Source organism: Lolium perenne, chromosome 5 (genome assembly GCF_019359855.2).
Source record: "Lolium perenne isolate Kyuss_39 chromosome 5, Kyuss_2.0, whole genome shotgun sequence".
Taxonomy (NCBI): domain Eukaryota; kingdom Viridiplantae; phylum Streptophyta; class Magnoliopsida; order Poales; family Poaceae; genus Lolium; species Lolium perenne.
In genome coordinates, this window is record NC_067248.2 from 190,500,011 (window position 1) to 190,507,887 (window position 7,877).

At 40.5% G+C, this 7,877-nt stretch overlaps 1 long non-coding RNA gene across 2 annotated transcripts; it reads right to left on the minus strand.

Annotated features, from left to right (window-relative positions):
• Positions 1-673: 673 nt before the first annotated feature.
• LOC127298123 (uncharacterized) lies at positions 674-3,133 on the minus strand. Of its 2 annotated transcripts, XR_007849621.2 has the most exons (5): positions 2,563-3,133; positions 2,060-2,173; positions 1,354-1,457; positions 955-1,191; positions 674-843 (listed from the first exon to the last, which is right to left on the minus strand). It is a non-coding gene; the product is annotated as an uncharacterized lncRNA (long non-coding RNA). The 2 variants fall into 2 exon arrangements; XR_007849620.2 differs by having other exon boundaries at positions 955-1,457.
• Positions 3,134-7,877: the final 4,744 nt, after the last annotated feature.

The following is a 7,877-nucleotide window of genomic DNA, read 5'->3' on the forward strand; positions in this document are numbered from 1 at the left end:
ATGCTATAATTGTATTAACCGGAAACAATAATAGTTGTATGTTTTGTAAACATAAAAGAGTCCCTAGTAAGCCTCTTGTTAAACTAGCTTGTTGATTAATAGATGATCTTGGTTTTCTGATCATGAACATTGATATTATTAATAACAAGATCATATCATTAGGTGAATGATGTCATGGACACACACCCATAGTAAGCATAGCATTTGATCTAGTCATTAAGTTCGTTTTGCTACAAGCTTTAAGATACATAGTAACCTACACTACAAGAGAACCCCACCTACAGCAACACACTTATTTGTATCTAAATGTCTAATTTGGCGCTGCTAGCGCATTTACCAACGGATAATAATGCGTTGCGTTTTGGGGTGTTGCAACTCCACAATGCAACGCACATACATGTGTTGGTAACCTATCGAATATGCGTTGCAAAATAGCTACGGAGTTTAGGTAACAATTGTATGCGTTGCTAGATGCATCCTATATGAATTAAAATTTCTATTTCCTAAAATGTCATTTTCTAGAATGGATGGTTTACCACTCTAGAAGATGGTAGATTTTTTTTTTGGCAGGGGAAAGTAGTTGGTACGAGGCATACCACATCACACACAAGTAATAATAGAATATAATATGAAAGCATTGCTTGACAAAGAATTCAACATTTATTATCGGTGCACCATCCCATACATGAAATACTTGTCTCAAGAGTAGAACCTTTACAATATTGCATCAAGTCAAAAAAAAAAATAGTATCTGCCTAATACTATATGTATTCTCTGTAATAATATGCCTAACACGTTGAGAGCTAATATCCGAATATAGCAAGTCTTGCTGATCTATGTGACCTGCAAAAGGAATATTCCGTTTTCAGTATCAAAGTGGCAAAAGGCAGTGTGAAGGGTATAGTGAATTCTACTATGTACATGCTTTAAAAAATCTAAATGAGGTATACTCACCTTGGTGGCACGCCAAAGCAAATTCAGCAATCAAGAATGTTGAAATTTCTCTTAGACCTACAAGTCCGTTATCACAGACAAAAATGCAAAAAGAAATCTGGCAAAAGGAATAACAACAATATCTGAACAAACCCATCAAACAGTATATAAAAATTAGCTAATCTATTGAATGGTCAATCGCATTATCACAAACGTAGACAGCAATCTGACGGGCTTTGGTAGAAGTTCACGCATGTCCTGCATGACATAACAGGAGTACCTCAATCCCTCAAAAAAAAAAATAGGAGTACCTCAAGGTCCATAGCATTACATAAACAGCAGTGCATTGATCAACTGTAGTTTGCATCATGAAGAGAAAAATAGCATACAGTATGATTTGGGGGAAGGAATAGTACTTACCGTATTGGTGGTCTGACTGGTGCACTAAGAATATTGACAAACAAAGACATGTTACACCTTGCAATAAGTATGATATCCATAGCATCCACACTTATCTTGCCAATCTACATCACAATAAAAAGCAGAGCCTATTAGTGAAGCATTAGGAATTAAAAAAATTACAGTATGTGAAATAAAATAAGAGGGGTGCACAGAATTTGAAGGCCACACTAGGACAGTCCAATAATAATATGTAGAAGACTGAATTGCCTAGTTCAAAGATGAACGTATAAATAAGAAAATGCATAAAAACTGAAGAAAATCAGAGCTAAGGAATGGATGAACAAATATTTACTTTAGTACCCCACATGGGCCTTTTGCTACCAATATGGTATATCACAATATCACATATCAGGAGTATTTTGATCTTTAAAAAAAAACTATCTCAGCAGGAGAGGCTCCTACTGCTTCATTTTATTAAAAGTTTTTGGCGAGATGCCCTTTACAGCTCCCTAATCTTGCATCATATGTTGTTTCATTGAAAATATAATCATTCGTACCTATATATGTACAAAATATGAGAAGAGACGAAATAAAGACCATGTATATGCAGACAAATATATCCACAGTTAACCAACGGAGAATTTCAGACCAGTTCGTGTAGTTATATTATAGAATATATATAAAAAAACATTATATCCTAAGGTGTAGATGGGGAAGCTGAAACCTTTACTGGCTTTCTAGACCATCACAGGGTGTATCAGTGAAGCCAGAGGGTCATGTAGTTGCCCCACGTTCTTCAATGTTGCAGTTAGCTATACGTATCCATCAGCCCATGAAGCTGCACAACATTGACATCCAACAGCGCTTAAGAAAGTTACAAGCTCAGACAGTTAGACAAGACACGCTAATATTCTAACAATTTGACTTATCTATTTGCACATCTATTGTCAAAAGTTTCAAACAGATCTATAGGATAATGTGATATATAATACTAGGTAGAAAATTTGACAGAGAAATTGTATCAGCATAAGGAAAATTGTGGTACGCAGGTTTAAATCACAGGCTTACAATCCATAACGTAATCATAGTTTACTGCAACTATTTTTAGAGATTTGACAAACTGGTAACTTGCTGCATCTTGTAGTCACAAACATGTATGGAAAAAGTAAACAATGAGACAAGAAGGTGCAAATTTTATTCGTGGCTAGGTAAGTGTGCGCTACTAACCTCTGCACTGTGGAGTAGCACAACTCCAGACCGTAGGGTGATCAAATAGATCGGGAATTTCATTGTATGCCAACCTAAAGTTGAGACTGATGCAGCCCTTGAACTCATACATGTCCTCATGTCAGGTTCCTCGTCCTCCCTACCAGTATTACCAGTATACTGCCGGACGCGGCCGGCGTCTGAAGCGCGGCGAACCTGTTGGTCACAGTCATGACTGCATCAGTCCCCGGATGAGCCAACAACTTGGTCACCTGGCCTCAACCACACGCACAGGCTGGGGTGTTCTTCCTGATAGCATGCCCTCGACAAGCAGTCAACGGAACTTCCAGATCGACGACATCGATCAACAATCTAGGGTTGGATGGGCTGGGTGTTTCACGCTGTGGCTACAAAAGATTGCGGTAGGAGTAGATAGAAGAAGTAGAGAGGAACTAGGATCTGCGGGCGTCATCGATCGGCGGAGCTGGCTGGTAGAGAGGGAGATCGGAGCGGCGGCGAGGGAGGAGAGGAGGGGACGAGGAGATGCGTGTGGATGAGGTGGGAAGGAAATAAAAACTACTTGATACAGAGCCGTAAATCACGCACGTCTCCTAGTACCAGGCGCCAAAACAAAATTTCTAGCGCGGGCGTTTCGTCTAGCAAACGCGCGAGGGGGAGCATACCCATAAAACAAAATATTTCGGTTACAATCTATTATTCAACATACGGAAGCAGTCTACAACACATATATGTGTATCTACGAAAAGAAATTACAACGCATATTCAACGCGTTGCAAAGTATGTATTGTTATACGGGGGTGTTTCTTGTAGTGCTAATCCTTCGACCATGAGATCATGTTAATCACTTAAACCGGATGGATACTTTGATGAAATCAAACACCACTTCGTAATTGGGTGGTTATAAAGGTGGCATTAAGTGTTCTAAAAGTATGAGTTGAAGCACATGGATCAAGAGTGGGATTTGTCCATCCAAATGACGGATAGATATACTCTGGGCCCTCTTGGTGGAATGCCATCCCTTTAGCTCACAAGCATGTGACTAGGTCACAAGGGATGTCATATCATGGTACGGGTAATGAGTACTTATCGGTAACAAGGTTGAACTAGGTATAAATATACCAACGATCAAACCTCAGATAAGTAAAGTATCGCGCGGCAAAGGGAATCAGTAGTGTATGTTAATGGTTCTTTCGATCACAAGTCATCGTTGAATATGTTGGAGCTATTATGGATCTCCATGTACCGCTATTAGTTATTGATCGGAAAAGTGTCTCGATCATGTATGCATAGTTACCGAACCGTAGGGTGCCGCACTTAAGGTTTTGATGTCATTTTAAGTAGATATGGAATATGAAATGGAGTTCGAATATTGTTTGGAGTCTAGGATGGGATCCACGACATCACGAGGAGCTCCAGAATCGATCGGAGAATAAGATTCATATATGGGAAGTCATATTCCAAGTTCGGGGAATGATCTAGTGAATTTATGGAAGGTTCTAGAAGGTTCTAGAATCATCCGGAATATTTCACTAAGGTGGGTGGAGTCCCGGAGTCCACTAGCCCTAGCCGACCCACTAGGTGGGAAGGTGGACTCCATGGTGGACTCCACCATCATGGCCGGCCACACCACAAGAAAAGGGGGGAGAGTCCCTCTTTGACTAGGTTTTGACTTTATGTATTATGGCAAGTTCCAATAGGACTCCTAGAAGGAGTATGATTGGGACCAAGGGTTTTCCACTTATATATAGAGGAGGAGAGGGGAGGGGTCAGACACATCTTTGGCCGCACCACCTCAAGGGATCCTAGGACGGCACCCTGATGTCTACGGGAGCTTCTATTCTTGTAGACAGTGTTGGGCCTCCAAGAGCAGAGGTTTGTAGAACTGCAGCAAGTTTCCCTTAAGTGGATCACCCAAGGTTTATTGATCTCAGGGAGGAAGAGGTCAAAGATATCCCTCTCATGCAACCCTGCAACCACAAAGCAAGAAGTCTCTTGTGTCCCCAACACACCTAATAGGTGCACTAGTTCGGCGAAGAGATAGTAAAATACAGGTGGTATGAATATATATGAGCAGTAGTAACGGTGCCAGAAAAGTGCTTGCTGGCGTGTAGTTGATGGTGGTAATATTGCAGGCAGTACAGATTCAGTAAAACAGTAAACAAGCAGCGATAGCAGTATTTAGGAACAAGGCCTAGGGATCATACTTTCACTAGTGGACACTCTCAACTTTGATCACATAACAGAATAAATAGATAGATGCTAGACTTTACACCCTCTTGTTGGATGATGAACACCACTAACTGTGTAGGATTACACGAACCCTCAATGCCGGAGTTAACAAGCTCCACAATATTCGATATTCATGTTTAAATAACCTTAGAGTGCATGACAGATCAACACAACCAAACCAAGTACTAACATAGCATGCACACTGTCACCTTCACGCTACGAAAGGAGGCATAGATCACATCAATACTATCATAGCAATAGTTAACTTCATAATCTACAAGAGATCACAATCATAGCCTACGCCAAGTACTAACACGATGCACACACTGTCACCATTACACCGTGCAGGAGGAATAAACTACTTTAATAACATCACTAGAGTAGCACATAGATAAATTGTGATACAAAACACATTGCAATCATAAAGAGATATAAATAAGCACTTCACTATGCTCTTCATAACAGTGAATAAGTATTCTGTGAAATATAGCCTAAGAGACCCACACGGTGCACACACTGTCACCTTTACACACGTGGGACAAGGAGTCTCCGGAGATCATATAAGTAAAATCCACTTGACTAGCATAATGACATCTAGATTACAAGCATCATCATATGAATCTCAATCATGTAAGGCAGCTCATGAGATTATTGTATTGAAGTACATAGGAGAGAGATGAACCACATAGCTACCGGTACAGCCCCGAGCCTCGATGGTGAACTACTCCCTCCTCATGGGAGACAGCAGCGGTGATGAAGATGGCGGTGGTGTCGATGGAGAAGCCTTCCGGGGGCACTTCCCCGTCCCGGCGGCGTGCCGGAACAGAGACTCCTGTCCCCCAGATCTTGGCTTCACGATGGCGGCGGCTCTGGATGGTTTCTCATACCGTGGCTTTTCCGTATCGAGGTTTTAGGTCTGGGACCTTTATATAGGCGAAGAGGCGGCGTCAGAAGGTCAACGAGGCGACGACACCATAGGGGGGCGCGGGCCACACCCAGGCCGTGCCGGCCTATGGTCTGGTGGGCCTGTGGCCCCCCCCTCTGGCGACTCTCGGGTGTTCTGGATGCTTCCGGGGATTCTAAGATGCTGGGCGTTGATTTCGTCCGATTCCGAGAATATTTCCTTACTAGGATTTCTGAAACCAAAAACAGCAGAAAACAGCAACTGGCCCTTCGGCATCTCGTCAATAGGTTAGTTCCGGAAAATGCATAAATATGACATAAAGTATGCATAAAACATGTAGATATCATCAATAATGTGGCATGGAACATAAGAAATTATCGATACGTCGGAGACGTATCAGCATCCCCAAGCTTAGTTTCTGCTCGTCCCGAGCAGGTAAACGATAACAAAGATAATTTCTGGAGTGACATGCCATCATAACCTTGATCATACTATTGTAAGCATATGCAATGAATGCAGCGATCAAAACAATGGTAAATGACATGAGTAAACAAATGAATCATATAGCAAAGACTTTTCATGAATAGTACTTTCAAGACAAGCATCAATAAGTCTTGCATAAGAGTTAACTCATAAAGCAATAATTCATAGTAGAGGTATTGAAGCAACACAAAGGAAGATTAAGTTTCAGCGGTTGCTTTCAACTTATAACATGTATATCTCATGGATATTTGTCAATGCAAAGTAATATAACAAGTGCAATATGCAAGTATGTAGGAATCAATGCACAATTCACACAAGTGTTTGCTTCTTGAGATGGAGAGAAATAGGTGAACTGACTCAACATAAAAAGTAAAAGAAAGGCCCTTCGCAGAGGGAAGCATTGATTGCTATGTTTGTGCTAGAGCTTTGATTTTAAAAACAAGAAACAATTTTGTCAACGGTAGTAATAAAGCATATGCATCATGTAAATTATATCCTACAAGTTGCAAGCCTCATGCATAGTATACTAATAGTGCCCGCACCTTGTCCTAATTAGCTTGGATTACCTGGATTATCATCGCAATGTATATGTTTTAACCAAGTGTCACAAAGGGGTACCTCTATGCCGCATGTACAAAGGTCTAAGGAGAAAGCTCGCATCGGATTTCTTGCTTTTGATTATTCTCAACTTAGACATCCATACCGGGACAACATAGACAACAGATAATGGACTCCTCTTTAATGCATAAGCATTTAGCAACAACTAATGTTCTCATATGAGATTGAGGATATTTGTCCAAAACTGAAACTTCCACCATGATTCATGGCTTTAGTTAGTGGCCCAATGTTCTTCTCTAACAATATGCATGCTCTAACCATTAAATGAGTGGTAAATCTCCCTTACTTCAGACAAGACGGACATGCATAGTAACTCACATGATATTCAACAAAGAGTAGTTGATGGCGTCCCCAGGAACATGGTTATCGCACAACAAGCAACTTAATAAGAGATAAAGTGCATAAATACATATTCAATACCACAATAGTTTTTACGCTATTTGTCCCATGAGCTATATATTGCAAAGGCATAGAATGGAAATTTAAAGGTAGCACTCAAGCAATTTACTTTGGAATGGCGGAGAAATACCATGTAGTAGGTACGTATGGTGGACACGAATGGCATAGTGGTTGGCTCAAGGATTTTTGATGCATGAGAAGTATTCCCTCTCGATACAAGGTTTAGGCTAGCAAGGTTTTTTGGAACAAACACAAGGATGAACCGGTGCAGCAAAACTTACATAAAAGACATATTGCAAACATTATAAGACTCTACACCGTCTTCCTTGTTGTTCAAACTCAATACTAGAAATTATCTAGACCTTAGAGAGACCAATTATGCAAACCAAATTTTAGCAAGCTCTATGTATTTCTTCACTAATAGGTGCAAAGTATATGATGCAAGAGCTTAATCATGAGCGCAACAATTGCCAAGTATCAAGTTATTCAAGACATCATACCAATTACTACATGTAGCATTTTCCGTTTCCAACCATATAATAATTAACGAAGCAGTTTCAACCTTCGCCATGAAAATTAAAAGCTAAGAACACATGTGTTCATACGAACCAGCGGAGCGTGTCTCTCTCCCACACAAGAATTTATTCAAACAAAAACAAAAAACAAAAGCACACAGACGCTC